The sequence below is a fragment of the Ailuropoda melanoleuca genome, chromosome 16, assembly GCF_002007445.2.
Source record: "Ailuropoda melanoleuca isolate Jingjing chromosome 16, ASM200744v2, whole genome shotgun sequence".
NCBI classification, from domain to species: Eukaryota; Metazoa; Chordata; class Mammalia; order Carnivora; family Ursidae; genus Ailuropoda; species Ailuropoda melanoleuca.
In genome coordinates, this window is record NC_048233.1 from 45,619,863 (window position 1) to 45,637,011 (window position 17,149).

Here is a 17,149-nt window from a genome sequence, read left to right on the forward strand (position 1 = left end):
TGCAGGACAATGGATGCTGAGAGCTGGTGGGAGGGTCCCCATTACTGCCATTCCATTCTGGGTTGTCACCACAATTTGAAGAGAATCTGGACATAGGTCAGAGCAAATAGACACTGTTGTTTTGGTTTTTTCCCCCTCAGTGGAAACATCTGCTTTTGGGGGGTTAGGTTTAAAATGAAAATATTTAAAAGTATCTGTGTGATATTGAAGAAATCATTTCTCTTTCCTGAGTGTCAGTTTCCGTTCCTACGAGATAAGGTAATGGGACTGGATTGATGGCTTTTAAACTGTGTTCCAGAAAATAACTCACTGGGAAGAGATTCTTCTAACCCCACGTCTGCAACTAGAGCAGCCAGAATTTTTAAAAAATTTCCCCTCATTTTACATATTTCTTTTTTTCTTTTCTTTTCTCTCTCCTTCCCTCCCTGCTTTCTTCCTTCCTCCCTCTCTCCATCTTTTTTCCTTCCTCCTTTCCTTCCTCCCTCCCTTCCCTTTCCCTTCCAAAATCCCAGAGCTAAATTAAAACAGAAAAAACCCTCACTGCTAAATAATCTGTAACACCCTTCTTGCTGTCCTGTTCACACACATGTGGACCTATGTGCTATTTACTTAACCTGTGTGCATTCCTCTTGCACGTGTTAGGTGTGCATGAGGGCCTCCAGGTACAGAATTCCTTTGTAGAGAATCAGCAATGAATCTGTAGCCTGCTTGATTTTTACTTTTAAGTGTGCACTCCGGGATGACCATTTTTAAGAGCGGCATTCCTGAGTCTGAATAACCTTTGGCAGCTGAAGGCTGAGTAAGAAATTCAACAACCGGTCCAGGGAAAACTCTTCCAAAGGCCGGAATGCTTCAGCTCCACGTGTGGCCCGGCCCGCCCGGCCTGGGAAGGGGATGGTTGTGGGACCAGCGCCACCTTGTGGTCACTTCCCCGAACGAACGAACATAGCCTGGCTGGTCCCAGAGCTAAGGGCTGGCTCCTACAAGGAGGAGCTCCTAGAAATGGGGGTTCTCAATTTACTGGGAAGGGGCCCGAGACTCTCTGAACCCAAAGCCTGTGTTCGAGCCCAGGTTCCTGCCTGGCAGCAGCCCCAGCTGCCTGACTTGGGAGCCCTTCTCCGAAAGCTGCCGTCCTGCCCAGGCCAGTGAGGGCCACCAGGCAGGGTGTGTGATTGTTGGGAGAAGTGTGCTGGTTGGACAGTGTCTGCTTCCAGAAGAGGGGGACGGAGCCCAAGAGGAGAGGGGACAAATTTCGCAACCCACACGGCTGAGGCCAAGGTGGGAAGACGGTACACTAGGAATTACAGGGAGAGAGGGCAAGAGGAGGCATCCCCTGTCCAGAAACTCAGGACTTGTGTGAGGAAGGGAGGACTGTACCCCTCACTTCGCCCTGAGCCCCGCCAGGGGCCCTGACTGAGCCCTCCTGCTCTCCTCTCTCACTGCCCTCCCATCTCTGGCATTTTCTGGGAAAACCAAAGGAAATGTAAGGGACTTAGCCCAGAGCCTGGCTCGTGGAAAGTCCTCAGAGGTTCCCAATGTCTGTCCTCACCCTCTTCCACTCAGCAGACTGGACATGGGTTGAGGACAGCGAGCCCACTCAGCAGGGGTGGGAACTCACGGCCCGGTGCTGCGCCATCCTGCACAGATGTAAGGCAAGCCCCAGGTGCAGACCCTGTATTTGAGCTAACCTTTCCTAGGAGTCCCGTGGAGAGACGTCAAAACAAACAGGTGAGATTACTTTTCAAAATATATTTTCTTTAACCCAATGTACCAATATCTTGTCATTTCAACATCTAATTAGGAGAAAAATCAGTAGCGAGATCTTCTAGGTTCTTTCCCCCCCATACGAAGTCTTTGAAATTCCGTGTGTATTTCACACTTGCAGCTCGCGTCCCTCCCCAGGCCCTGCTCCTGAGATCTGGAGCTATGTCTCCGGCACTGAGTCACCAATGTACCCTGTGGCTCAGGGCGCATCACTCCCTCATGTGGGTCTTGCTGTCCTCTTCTGTGAAATATGTGGCTGGGCGGCTGACCTCTGCTGTTTCTTCCTGCAGGGAAGTTTTACGAGCATAAAATGAGGCCTAACCGGTTAGTGCCCTGCCCTGCCTCCCGCCCCCCCCCCCCCCCCGCCCCGTGACCATGTGTATGTGCGCGTGCCCTTTTCGGGGTAATTTTCATTTCAGTGCTTTCCAGTGAGAGGGAACCGTGTCACGTCTCCCCACCCCTGCCTCCTGAGGACTGTCAGAAGCCATCCTGCCTTCTTCACCCAGACTCCAGAGCTACGCAGGGCGCTGACTGCCGCTCCCTTGAAGCATTCCCTGGCCTTGTTCGTGCGCCTCTTCCCTCCTTTCTGGGCTTCAGATTCTCTCGAGGTGGGCTCCTCTAACCTTCAGAGCAAGACAGAGCTCCGGGCTCCAGCTGAGCTCCCTGAAGGCAGGCCTCCTTTGGTGCTGTGGGGAAATCTGGGGAGGCTCAAGTCTAAACCCCATAAGCCTCAGCCAGGCGTCCACCAACCATGAGGGCCCCGGCTCTCCCACTGACAGAGCTCAAGACTCAGTCGGCTTCAGAAGCCCTACTCAACATCGGCAGGTAACCGCTCCTCCCCCACACACCTCCTGGGCCAAGGGTTAGTCCTCAAAGCACAAATACCTCCGTCCCTCACTCCCTTCCTGTACTTTAGGACCTAGATCGCTTACGTTGGAGTTGATGGAGACCATCAGTCAATCCCTGCAGTTAATCAATGGGGAAACTGAGGCCCAGAGAGGAGGAATGTTGCCAGGTCATGGGACCAGTCAGTGGCAGAGTCTTGACTCTCATCCTGGGCTCTCCGCTCCCCTCCCCTCCCGGCACCCCCTCTCTACCACCTAACTATGCAGCTGGGTCTGTCTGCTGCCTTTGCTGGCTGCTCTGCACTGTCATGGATAGCCTTGGATAAAACCACTCAAACTCAGAAGCCCCTGGGGGTTTGACTCTGGGTCTGCTGGATGGGGCGGGGGTTGAAGAAAACAAGGCCCTGGGTGAGCTGGACTCCTATAGCCTCACCCCCAGCTGCTTCAGCTCCAGCCCCCTGCTGCATACATGTTCTCCCCTTTCTGGACACTGGGAGCCACCCCCAGGCAGTCTCCCTCTCACCTCCAGGCTATGGTGCCAGGCTGCTTCCTCTGCCTCTCTATGTGCAGCCAACTCTCACCCTCAGAGACCAGCCCAGACACCACGTCCTTCACTTGTTTCCCAAAGTCACCCTGATATGGCCACCACCAGACTCCTGTCTGGCTTCTCCCTGCATATCCAGGGCTTGGTACAGTTTAACGATGGAGGTGTGAGTGAGGTCCTGGATTCTCGGAATGTTCCCATTCCAGACTGGAACGACATAGAAACAGCCCCCTCTGCCCATCTCTCCTTCCCTCCCTTCCTTCCCTAAGTGCCCTTTCCCCTCAGGAAAGTGCCCCAGCAGGCCTAGGCAGGCGGCCAGGCATTGCCCTTCAGCCCAGCCTGGTGGGACCTGGGAGGTCTCTGACAGACCCTGGCGAGCTTGTGTGCACAGGCACTTCTCCAAATGCCCACGAGGTGGCGCCAAAGTGCCACCAAGAATGGCATTCCTGGCTCCTTCTGGGCTCCCCTCTACAGGGCCGGTGTGCAGTTTAGGTCCTGGCGCTGTGACAGGGTCCTGAAGGTTCTGCTCATCACTGGGGCTCCATGCTCCATCAGGCTGGGCTCTGAGCCACTGTCTGTACGCCAGCCCCTGCCCAGGCTGTGTGGGGTATGGGGGACAGAATGCCGTGCAAGGACTGACAAGGTCCTGTGTAATTCCTCTGCGGGGATTTCCCATCATCACAATGATTTCAGTGTCCTAGGCTGGGAGCTGGCAGAGAACTTGACCATTATTAGATGCTGGTGTGCCTGAAATGGGTTACAAGTTTATGCAGACGTTGACTCTTGGGGTTCTGACCCTGGGGGTGGCTGGTGGAACCAGGAGGGTTCCAGCCAGCTGCCTGTGGCAAGAAGCAGCCTCATTCATTATAAAATTTTTAAAGAGATTTTATTTATTTACTAGAAAGAAACAGAGAGAGAGCATGAGTAGGGAGAAGGCCAGAGTGAGAAGGAAAAGCAGACTTCCTGCTGAGCAGGGAGCCCGATGCGGGGCTCAATCCCAGGACCCTGAGATCAAGACCTGAGCCGAAGGCAGATGCTCAACTGACTGAGCCACCCAGATGCCCCTCATTGTAAAATTATTAATTTTTCTATACAGGCATACCCCGCTTTTCCAAAGTTCGAGTTATGCCACTCAGCTTTCTTGTGACACTTGTGTTAGTATCTGTTTTCACCCACTGAAAGAAATCCAAAGAGGATTTTGGCTTTTATGGAGAAAGGCAAGAAGCAGACATTGAGTTCACGTATTGTGCAGCGAGCCCTGACAATTGGTAGTGTGGAGGGAGCAGCCCTGCCAGACTCCTTGCCCGAACGGCGCTCAGCAGCCCAGCATCAAGCCGCCACAGCTTTGGACTGTGTCTGTGAGCATCTGTTTTGTCTCGATGTATTTTGTGTACCCGCTGGCAAGATGTGTCCTAAGATTTAAGAGAGGTTGTTTGGGGGCCTGCGAGGTTATTTTGGGGGGGCCTGAGTGTATAAAGTAATGGTAATGCCTTCCTTGCTTTACACCATTTTGGCTTGTGAAAGGTTTGATAGGAACGCTGTGCTATGGGAGAGCAAACCTGTATTTACTCAGAATGAACGTGATCGGGAAGCACTTACCTCAGGCTATGCTGTCCAGTAGGGACACTAGCCACTAGCCACAGGTGACTGTTGAAATTGAAATTAGTTACAATTAAATAAAATTCACAATCCACACTAGCCACATTCCAGGTACAGTGGCCACACAGCTGCCAGCAGCTCCCGTATCAGACGACACAGGGATGAAGATTTCCATCCTCGCAGAAAGTTCTGTTGGATACCGTCTAGAGCTTACTCTCACCTCTCCTGGATAGGGTGTGCTCTAGAATCTCAGAAAGCTCTGGACTCTAGCACACTCCCTTCCGTCGCTGTGGCTGTTGCAAGGGAACAGAGAAATGGAATCAGACAGACCTAAGATTAACCCCCGACTTTGCCATTTACTGGTTTTGTGGCCTCGGAGAAGGCACTGAGCCTCTCTCAGCCTCTGTTTTCTCATCTAGGAAATGGGGATGGTATTCCCCTGCTCCCCTGGTTCCTGGGAGGATTACACGAGGCAGGGCTCTGAGTCACCAGATGCAGAGCCCGGCACACAGTTTTATGGCCTGGCCACCCCAACTCTGGCTGTGTCTTCTTGCGGCCGCTCACCCACAAAAGCCCTTATCTCTGGTCTCTACTGTGTTCAGACCTGTGTCGGTTTCCACAGTTTATTCAAAGGGAGCACAGGGCTTAATTCTAGAAGGAGATTGCAATCTAGGTGGGAGGGCAAGATAATACATGAAGCAACCTGAAAACAATTCTGAGGCAATACACAGGACAGCGTGTCATCCCGTGCTGCGGGGTCCAACGGGAAAGGCGTTGTGTAGGGCCGGGAGGCTCATGGGAGAGGCCTGGTAGAGGGAGAGGGCAGAATAGATGTGGTCTGCAAGGTAGCATAGGGTGGGAGGGGCAGAGCCGCTGGCAGAGCAGTGGCGTGGGAGGACAGTGCTGGGCCAGAGGGACAGCATGAGCGAGGGCAGACGGAGAGGTGGGCTAACGTGTGTGTGCGTGTGTGTGCGTGCGTGTGCGTGCGTGTGTGTGTGCGTGTGTGTGTGCGTGAGCGTTGGAGGGGCAGCTGAGCTGAGGTTTTTGTGGAGGGGAGCCAGGAGGGGGACCAGGAGGGTTTGCCAAGAAAATCCCTCTGCTCTCGGAAGCCTGGCTGAGTAGCTTGAGTCTGATGAAGCAGGTGGTGGCCAGGCAGGTGGGCTTGGCGCTGTGACACAGGCAGGGCCTGGGGAAGGCCGCGCTGGTGGCAGCAGTGGGAGGGTCTGTGAGGGAGATCCTAAAGTCAAGGTGACTGTCAGAGAGATGTGACAGCAGAGACCTTTACTGAGAGCTGTCTGCATACTGTGAACTCAAATTGCTGGATCCCAACACACCACCCAGAAAGGGCACTCCATTGGCCTGTACAGGTCGTCCAGGTGGCGGCGGGCAGTGGGTGGGTAGAAGGAGGAAGCCGGGTGGAGGAAAGGCATTCTCAGCATATCCAAATCGGAGCCCCAGCTCAGCTGAGAAAAAGAACAGGATGAGGACTGAGACTGGAGGTAGCAGTGAGGAGAGGAGGGAGGGGACTGCTGCCCGGCTCTGAGAAGCAGGGCTGGGTTCACATTCACCAGGCAGCAGCCTCTCTCCACAGGTGCACACGCCTGTATACCTACACACACACGGACATGGGTGTAGCCCCCCCAATTTACACATGCATGCTAATCATACCCAGAGACCCTTAAGGAAACACGCGTACGCACATGTATGCAAATGCACGTGGACGCACACATGCAGGCACACACCGACACACATGTGTACATACACGTGTTCTCCGCCCAGTCCGGCCTCTCCCAGGGCTGGAGCTGGGGCTGGCGTTGGGTTTACAGCAACCAAGCCAGGAAGAATCTGTCCTGCCTGGGCACCGAGTTCTTTTCTGATGGAGCCTTCTCCAGCCTTTGCTTGTAAACACTATTTGTTTTGGAAAGAAACTTCTCTGTTTCAAATAAAAAGTTGGGACATGTGGTGTTGGATTTCCCTGATCTGACATTGACCTAGAAAAAAGTGCTGGCAGGAACAGAAAATGCGCTGCCCCACTGTGCTGGCAGGCACAAGTGAGTTTCGCTCTTCTTGGCTTTGCCTGCAAAGGTTAAGGTGCAAGCAAGGGGGTAGTGCTGCCTCCTTGGGTGAGCAGCGTTCTCCCTGCGGGGCCGGGGGGGGGGGGCTGAGGCCCGAGTCTGGGGGCTTCCTGCCGGCCTGTGTGCTCATGGCATTGAAGAGTGGGCTGGCAGGCTAAGTCAGAAGTGGCTCTGGAGGACAGCCTATCACGGGGGCCAGGGCCAGGGGCCAGCATGCAGAGAGGGGGCAGCTCCAGCCCATGCAAAACAGGTATGGGGCCCAGCTAGGGGGATCCCCAGAGTCGTTATCAGGGGACTGGGCAATGCGACTTCAGCTCCGAATGAGGTTTGAAACAGGTTCCTTTCCTTGAAGAACAGGCTTCCAGGAGACAGGGGGCCACGACTGTCTGGTGAAGGTCAGGGTCTGCTACAGGCCTGACGGGGGCCTGGGTACCAGTTATACAGAGTCCAAGGCAGGAGCCCCGCACCCACAGTGCTTTTAGGGGCACGGGGTCCTGATCCGATTGGCATCAAAGGAGGCTGAAGAAGCAATATGCAATCCTCCGCCCCACAGAACCCCTCAGAATCCCTCAGCCGAGTGGGTGACTAAATTCTCTGCCTGTTGAGACCAGGCTCCCCCTTCTGCCCGCTTTCCTCATGACGTCTCATGAGGATGAAATGAGATCAGAGATGTAATGTGCCCAGCCAGGGCTGGTGACACAGTAAGCGCTCAGTAAATCTGGGATCAAATCCTGGCTTCACCACTCACTTGCTGCGCGGACTAGGGCAGCCTTCCCACATGTGCCTTAAGTTCCTCAACTGTAGAAGGCAGGAAATAATCATGGAGCTGTTGGGGATCCGATGAGTTAATACACATACGGCTTTGTGAATAGTGCCTGGCACTTAATAAGCACGATTAAATGTCTACTTATAAATTAAATATTATTCTTTGTCATTTATTCATGCATGCCTTCGTTTATTCACTCAGCAAGTATTTATGGAGGGCCTGCTACGTGTCAGATACTGTTCAGGCACTGCGAATACAAGGGTGAGCAAGAGACCAGCTCCCTGGTAGGTAGAATGAGGTCCGCCCCACCCCCTGGAAGACCATGTTCTGATCTTGGACCGGGTACATAGGCTGTGCTACATGCAAGGGAGAGGGGGAGGGTTTAAGGTTGCAGATCGGCTGGCCAGAAGATGGATTTTCTTGGGGAACGGGGTGGGGGGGGTCAGGAGGCTCAATATAGTCACGAGGGTCCTTCTAAGTGCAGGAGGAAGACAAGAGAGGCAGAGTCAGACATGTGAGGGCCAAGCAGAGGTCAGAGCGATGGGATTTCGGGCTTTGATGATGGAAGAGGGCCACGAGCCAAGGAGTGTGGGTGGCCCTGTAGAAGCTGGGAAAGGGAAGGCGCTGGATTCTCCCCTGAAGCCTCCAGAAAAGAATGCGGCTCTGCCCCTGATTTTAGCCCAGTGAGCCCTTCGCCTTCCAGAACTGTGGGATAATAAATCTGTATTGTGGGACTTTGTTATAGCAGCAATAGGATACGAACCTAAACCCTTCCCCATGGAGCTTATATTCGTCTAGGGGGACATAGATAGTAAGGAAGTAAATAAGGAAATAAACATGGTGTGTGGGATGGGCATTTCCTCTCCTTTCTCTGGGGTGCTGAGCACAGATATAAGTGCAGGGAGCAGGCGGGCAGGACAGGCTGGAGGTGACGAGGGCATGGAATACACGTGAGGTTCAGTGGGGTGGAGTCCAGAGCTGACGACTAAGAAAGAATTCTTGAGGCGTCTTTGGTGCAAAATTGGTGGTTTATTAAAGCACAGGGACAGGACCCATGGGCAGAAAGAGCTGCTGCACCAGGGTTGTGAAGGGTGGCTGATTATATACCATGGGGTTGGGGGAAGGTAAGGAAAAAGGGAGGTTGAGGAAACACTTTCATATGTTAAAGAAGACTCACAAGATACCAGAGGCCCTGCCATTGTCAAGTTAAGGTTGTTTTTCCCTCTAGTAAGGCATTATTAGCATTAAGATGATTGGGGGCTTCCTGGAGCCTGCAGATCACAAGGACATTTAATTGTATCTACATCCCCTTCCGGAAGCTAGGTTATTGATAGAAATGCTTTGTTCTTGTAAACTGCTAAGACATTGGGAAACTGAGGGATTGTGGTATCTATAGGTTAACTATTTCTTTGCCCTTGAGGGCAGCCAGGAGTGCCTGAGGAATGTCACGTACACCCCATGGTGGGGGGTTGCGGGCTGTCAGTTTCTGCTTTGTCCTCAGCTTGCCTTCTGTTCCCTCATCAGAGGGAGCTCGCCAGGCTGCCGTCCCCCAGCCATGGGCACCTCCACCCATCATGCCCCTCGTGGGGCTGAAGGGCAAGGGCTGCCCTGGGCCAGCGCTTCCAGGCTCTGGTGGGACGCCCAGGTGGGGCTCCGTGGCTCCGGGCTGGGGAGGAGCAGGTATGGAGGATCTGGTGCAGGAGTGGGTGGGGCTGCTGCAGCAAGTCTGGGGCCCTTAGCGGGCTTCCCCCCGGGCGGGGGGGGGCCTGCTGGTGAGAAGGATGAACCTGTGGGATTTGTCAGAGCGACTCAGGAGCAGAAGCCGGGCGAGGGGGTCGCCTCTGTGAGAACCTCTGCAGGTTTCTGTAGTTCGGGCTCTTGTTTGAGCATAACGAGCAGCACCCAGCATCGGTTCTGGGTAGTTTCGCTGTAAACGTCTTTGCCGCAGGCGTTTTTTCTGCATAACCAATTGACCGTGAGGCAGGCTTGCAGTACAAGATAAAATAAGGGGCTGGCTGGTTACATTCCTCCACTGATGGATACCCTGCCTTCCGCAGAGCTAATGTTCAGAAGCTGGTTGTCAGTCGGGTTTTATTTCTCCAGTGACAACGTTCTCACTTTTGTGTTACAATAGACCGTCCTCACCCTCATTTCCTTCTGGGGGTTTCTATTCCCCGCAGCCAAGCATGGTCTGGAAGCGGATGGTCCTCGTCCTGACCCGTGGCCAGGTCACTGGCAGCCCAGCGCGCCACCGTCCCTAGGTCATTCCCCTCCCTTGGTGTCCTCTCCGAGGCGTGTTATCATCTCCCATTATCGCAGGAAGAAGGGTGAGTACAGGACAGTAAGATCTGTGGAGAGGGGTACGTTCAGGTAACTTTCATTACCGCAGGTTGTTAGGACTGTCCCGTTTTGTGGTCGGTAATTGTTGACCTCTTGCTGCGCCTCACTTATAAATTAAGCGTTATCGCAGGCGTGGGTGTTAGGGTTTGGCAGCATCGCGGCTTCAGGCGTCCCCTGGGGGTCTTGGAGCTGGCGTGTCCCCGCCCCGCAGAGGGGGACACTCTCTGGAAGTCCCGCTGGCCCTCGGAGGGGTCCGCGCCCTGACCAGTGCGGGGGTGGGCACGGCCACATAGCTCACTCTGACGGAAAATCCGCGACAAGCTTCGGGGGCGGGGGTGCGAAGCAGAGTGGGAGCTGGAGGACCAGCTACACTCTACCGGAACACAGGACACCCCGGGCCCACGACAGCAAAGCCAGTCGCCAATGCGTGCGAGCCCCAGCCTTTGGTCCACACGCCCAGGACCAGCCGCCCTGCGGGAGCTTTGCACAACGCGGTAGGGCGCTGCTTACGAGGACGCCCCCTAGGACCTGGGAAACTGATACCTCTCCCGATGAAGGAAGAAATTAATGATGAATTTTATTAGCTTTTTCATGTTTTAAATGCCCCTCTTTTCGGTTTCGTTGGTTTACCTTTTACGACAGACTTGCCTTACGGCCAATCAGTTTTGCGGCAAAGACGCTTCCAGCGAAGATGCTCCCGGCGAAATACCAGGCGTGCCAAGAAGTGCTGCCTTTGGGAGGCCGGAACGCACCACCACTTGGCTTGGCTTTCATCTTGCCCAGCTGCTTACCAAAGTCTTCCTCTTTCATCTTCGAGGGCTTTAATTGGCAGGTACGAGCCCAGAGAGCTACCTTAGGAGATGGCTGAGGACTGGGTTGAATTCTGCCTCCGCAGCTCCTCCCTACACAAGTCACTGAAGTCTGCTCCGTCCTGAGTTTACACTGAGCAGGGCTTGAGGACCCACAGCCTACCACCAGGTCGGGGCTGCTACTCAGGTGTAGACTTTGAGTGAATGGTGCCTTGTGGCCTATGTTCAGAAGTTCAGGTTGTGCACTGCTCAAGGGCATTGCAGCTAAGGAGTATCATGCACATAGTAGATTGACACTAATTTCTGTGAGTGCACACTGGATGGCACAGAGACTCTGCGTAGGTAGACCACGTAGTGGGGGAGAGCTATTTTTGACCTAAATTCACAATGGCGCTTGGGCACTTGCTAAACTCTGCACACGTGTGTATCCACTAATGCCTGCCCTCCAGCTGCCGTTTGTGGTCTTGCTGATGGCCTTTGATGCCTGATGGCCTTTGATGCCTGATTCCCAGGCCCCTGAGACTTTGAACTTGACATGATTGCCTCACCTCATTACGCATAGGTGGGGAGGGGGAGGGGAGCATGCGTGCTGTCGGTCACAGGTGTGCCCCTGTGGTGTTTGTGCACATGGAGCCGGGCTGCTGCACACAGGCAGAGCTGTGTTAGGTTATGCGGAAATATACTAACTTGACCCTTCTTTTTTAACCTGAAGAAGGGGCATCCTTTCCTAAATTGCATGAAGGTGTCATATGGGCCATCCAGGCCCTGCCCTGGCTCAGGCAGCGGTTCAGCCTTTACAGCCACGATCTGTGTGATGAGGCCTCACCCTTTACATCCCTGTATAAAATTCCAGTTGTTTAGTAGCTATGGTCCTGCTCCCTGGGTCAGCCTTGACTTGGACTCTTAAGTCTTATTACTCATCTCAGCCTCTTAACCCTGAGGCTGGACCCAGAGCTCACTGCCTGCAGCTTACCCGCCTTTCACAGTCCTCAGCTGGGGACAGAGGCGGTGTTTGCACGGCCATGGTTGAACAGAAAACTGGGTTGAGAAAATACTTTTGAAGCTCTAAAGTAGGACAGCCCTTCTGGGGAGCAGTTGGCAATATGGATGGGTGCACATCCTTTGACACAGTGATCCCACTCTTGGGAATTTGTGCTTAAGACAGAATCAAAGATGTGTGCACAGATTTTGCTGAAGATGTTAGTTGAAGCATTGTTTGTGCTAGCAGTAGTTGAAAATAACCCAAAAGTCCATCAAGAGAAGGAGTGACTGAATCACAGATGGTCCTCGACTTTCACACATAGGAGTGTTCCCAGAAATCCATCCAAATGTCACATGTTTGAAACTTGGACAATAGCTTATTTTGAAAAACCAACAATAGCTCTTAAAGTTAGGAGAGATGTTACTACCCTCCCCTAATTTAAAAACATTATCGAATCAAGATGCCTGTGAAGACACAATCTTGAATAATATGTGTCTTAGTTTGGGTTTCCTCCAAAGTAACACTTGAGACAACAATTTGAATGCAGGTAGACGGGAAGCCGGGCTGGAGTACATGGAAATGGGAAATGCTGAGGGGATAGGGTGAGGCACTCATCGGGCCTGTTACAGTATGTCTGTAGATTTTGTATGTTTTCCCTGAATCTTGTTCTTTAACAATGGAACTTACAGGTGGCAAGCCAATCCAGAGGGTGCTTATCTGAGAGTGAAGACTTCCCACATGATTTCTGATCTTTGTTACAGTTTGATGATAACTACATCAGCATTTCTACTTTCCGTGGGTTTTTATAAAAGAGTAAGTACCAAATGCCATCTCCTGAATAAGTACGAGGAATAACAACAGTGGCTAACACTTATAAAAACATACTCAGGTTTACTTTACCTCATGGCGATGGTATGGGGTAGATATTAGTACTATTACTGATTGTTTATAGGTAAAGAAATGGAGGCCCAGGGTGGTTAAGTGATTTGCTCAAGGACACACAGCCATTAGGCAGCAAACGTTGACCATCTCGCTCCAGAATGCCTGTTCCTCGTCAGCTTGCATGGCAGTGCCTGGGCAACTGGTAGAAATGGTCTGTCAGCTGACTGGTGAAAGCCTGGATGTGGCATAGGAAAGGGAGGGGAGGGGTGTTAGTACTAATGTACAAAAATGTAGGTTTTCAAATTTAAATATGTCAACACCAATGCGGTACAAAATGGTTTATTGTGTAGCAGATATAGATTTTAATCTAACTCAGGTGGGCTAGAAACATACATTTCATGTTTTCCATCGCCTGAAATGAGTTTTATTTTAGACCCATCTCACTGAATGAGGGAAATTAACCCCCATAAGTATGGGGGCTGCCTCGACCCTTTTCCTAGGGCCTGGGAAGGTGTATAGTGCCAGATGTCGGTGGCAGGGGTGGTGGTGGTGGGGTTGCAGTGAGGCGATGGGAGGGTGTCTACACCGAGAGCGCCTCCTTGGCACTGGGTCATTTGTCCACACCAGCTCCACCATCCCAAGTCCCTCCGAGTCCGTTGGCTCTGTGGCAGTCATCCCATGCCGTCTCGGGCAAGGGCATCCCTCACCTGCCCTTGGCTACACTGAAGGCAGAGGCTGTTTCCCTCTGCTTTCTGAGATCAGTCCCTTCAACATCCATGTGTGACACTGTCCTTTCCCTTGCCCACCCCTTCACAAAGGGACTCTGCCTGGGAGGGGACAGAGTGTGCAGTAGCCCCTGTTCCTGGCCTGGCCCCACTAGTTCTCTTTTTCTCCCATCAAAGCAGTTTTTTGTTTTTGTTTTGTTTTCAAGGGTGAGAAAAGCAGCTCTGTCTGGCAGCTGTAGAGCTCCACATGTGGTGTACTGTCCATCCCCGACTCCTTTCTGCTCCCACTGTTCTGGTTGTCTGTCGTCGAGTAGCGAACTACGCCGTCAGTGATGGTAGAAGACGTGTATACGTTTTATTTGGGTCTAGGGTTGCCAGATAAACCGTGATGAATATTTCACCTGTATATAGCTTATCTTTAAATGTTAAAAACTTAAAATTTATCTTCAAATACTATACCTGTACAAATTTAATCCCAGTTAAATTCGAATTTTAGATAATATATTTTTTAAAAATAGGAGTATATCCCATGCAATATTGGGGACATACTTATATTAAAAAATTATTCGTTGTCGATCTTGACATTCAAATTTAACTGGATGTCCTCTATTTTTATTTGCTAAATCTAGCACCCGTCTTGTGGTCATAGTCTTGTGGGTCAGGAATTTGAGTAGGGATTGGCAGGGGTAAAGCATGCCTTTCCACGGGGCCTGCTCATGCACGTGTCTGGTGCACGGGTGCGCCACGGTCTCACACGCCCTCTTCACGTGAAGTCTTGTTCTCTAGGGCTTTTCCACGCACTTAGGGATTTGCACGCAAGGAGGCTCTGAGACCCGGCTCCAGAAGTAGGAAATGGAAGCTGTCAGCCTCTTCAGTCTTGGAGCTCACAGCCGGGGCGACACCACTTCTGCCTACTCTTCTGGTAGAATCACAAAACCCACCTGGCTTCACTGGGAGGGGACCTTGACCCAGCCTCGTGATGGGAGCCGTCATCTTTAATCTGCCACCTCAAAGCTCAGATGTCATCTGTGTTTCTTACATTGTTCCTTGATGGCAGGTTTGGTGTTTTCCTGGGCTGGTGAGATGTGGTACGGTCCTCTCTCGTGTTGCTGGGCGGTGGCATCACGAGAGTAGACAACTGAAACACTCCCGACCATTCCATCATCCTACAGCCGTTCTGTTTTTCACCTTGGGTACCGTGTTCACTACAGGACGCCAGGTAGTCAGCACTTCATTATAAAATAGGCTTTGTGTTAGATGGCTTTGTCCAACGGTAGGCTAATGTTCTGAGCGCATGGAAGGTAGGCGAGCCTAAGCTGTGATAGGAAGGTGTACAGGCATATCTCTTTTCATTGTGCTTTGCTTTAGTGCACTTGGCAGACACTGTGGTTTTTTACAATTTGAGGGTTTGTGGCCACTGCATGGGGCACGTCTGTCAGCACTATTTTTCCAATAGCGTCTGCTCACTTCTTGTCTGTGTATCACATTTTTGTAATTCTTATAATATTTCATACTTTTTCATTATTTATTTTACTTTTTTTTTTTTAAGATTTTATTTATTTATTCAACAGAGAGAGAGACAACCAGAGAGAGAGGGAACACAAGCAGGGGGAGTGGGAGAGGAAGAAGCAGGCTCATAGCAGAGGAGCCTGATGTGGGGCTCGATCCCATAACGCCGGGATCACGCCCTGAGCCGAAGGCAGACGCTTAACCGCTGTGCCACCCAGGTGCCCCTATTTTACTTTTTAAAAAAGATTTTATTTGAGAGAGAGAGAACAAGCAGGGGGGGCATGGGAGGAGAGGGAGAGAGAGAAGCAGACTCCTTACTGAGTAGGGAGCCGGACATGGGGCTCGATCCCAGGACCCTGAGATCATAACCTGAGCTGAAGGCAGATGCTTAACCTACTGAGCCCCCCAGGTGCCCTGCTTTTTATTGTTTATTATGGTGATCTGTGATCAGTGATCTTTGATGTTACTGTGTTTTGGGGTGCTGTGAGTTGTGTTCCTATAAGGTGGTGAACTTAAATGTTGTATAGGTTCTAGCTTCCCCCCCATCTCTCTCCCTCTCTCTCTCTCTCTCTCTCTCTCTCTCTCTCTCTCCCCCTCTCTCTCTCTCCCCCCTCAGGCCTCCCTATTCCCTGAGACACAACAATATTGAAATTAGGCCCATCAGTAACCATACAGTGGCCTCTAAGTGTTCAAGTCTCTCACTTTTAATTCGAAGCTAGAAATGATTAAGCTTAGTGAAGAAAGCATGTCCAAAGCTGAGATAGGCCAAAAGCGAGGCTTCTTGCACCAAACAGTTAACTAAGTTGTGACTGCAAAAGGAAAGTTCTTGAAGGAAATTCAAGGTGCACTCCAGGAAATGCACAAATGTAAGAAAGTGAAACAGCCTCATTGCTGATATGGAGAAAGTTTTAGTGGTCTAGATAGAGGATTGAACCAGCCACACCACTCCCTTAAGCCAGAGCCTAATCCAGAATATGGTCCTAACCCTCTTCGATTCTACGAAGGCTGAGAGAGGTGAGGAAGCTGCAGAAGAAAAGTCTGAAGCTGGCAGAGGTTGGTTCATGAGGTTTACGGAAACAAGTCATCTCTGTAACATCAAAGTGCAAAGTAAGGCAGCAGGTGCTGATACAGAAGCTGCAGCGAGTTATCCAGAAGATCCAGCTCACATAGTCATGAAGGTGGCTACACCAAACACAGACTTTCAGTGTAGACCGAACAGTCTTCTATTGGAAGATGTTGCCACCTAGGACTTTCACAGGTAGAGAGAAGTCAATGCCTGGCCTCAAAACTTCAAAGGACAGGCTGACTTTCTTGTAGGATCAAGTGTAGCTGGTGACTTTGAGTTGAAGTCATTGCTCATGGAACATTCCGAAAATGCTGGGGCCCTTGGGAATTATGCCCAGTCTACCCTGCCTGTGCTCAGACAGTGGAACAACAAAACCCGGGTGCGAGCATATCTGTTTGCAACATGATTTATGAATATTTTAAGCTCACTGAATATTTAATATGAGACTTACTGTTCGGAAAAAAGATTCCTTTCAAAATTTTACTGCTCTTGACAATGCACCTGGTCACCCAAGAGTTCCGAAGGAGATGTACCACGAGATGAATGCTGTTTTCATGCCCACTGACACAGCATCCACTCTGCAGCCCATGGACCAGGGAGTCATTTCAACCTTCAAGTCTCATTTAAGACACATACATTGTAAGACTATAGCTGCCATAGATAGTGATTCCTCTGATGGATTTGGGCAACGGCAACTGAAAACTGCTGGGAAGGACTCGCCATTGTAGGTGCCATTAATAATGTCTGTGATTCATGAGCGGAGTCAAAATATCCACATGGACAAGAGTTCGGAAGAAGTTTGACCTCATGGATGAGGTTTGAGGAGAGACTTCAGGGGAGGAGATAACTGCAGACTGGTGGGAAAGCTAGAGAACGAGAATGAGAAGCGGAGCCTGGGGACGGGACTGGATTGCTGCAGGCTCATGATAAAGCTGTAACAGAGGGAGAGTTGCTTCCTGAGAAGGAAAAAAGGGCTTTCTTGAGACGGACTGTGCTCCTGGTGCAGGGGCCGCGAAGATGGTTGAAACGACAACAGAGGATTTAGAATATCACATAAACTTAGTTGATAAAGCAGGAGCAGAGTTTGAGAGGATTGACTCCGATTTCGAGAAGTTCACGGTGGGTGAAATGCTATCCCGCAGCATTGCATGCTGCAGAGAAATCGTTTGTGGGAAGAGTCAGTGGGTGCAGCAGGTGTTGTTGCCCTGTTGGAAGAGATTGCCACAGCCACCCCAGCCTTCAG

General features: G+C 51.4%; 1 long non-coding RNA gene across 1 annotated transcript; it reads left to right on the forward strand.

The window, feature by feature from the left end:
• The first annotated feature begins 2,204 nt into the window (after window positions 1-2,204).
• LOC109490573 lies at window positions 2,205-14,934 on the forward strand. The gene is made up of 5 exons (XR_002143897.2): window positions 2,205-2,589; window positions 9,774-9,920; window positions 10,576-10,765; window positions 12,414-12,537; window positions 13,538-14,934. It is a non-coding gene; the product is annotated as an uncharacterized LOC109490573 (long non-coding RNA).
• The last annotated feature ends 2,215 nt before the right edge of the window (window positions 14,935-17,149 follow it).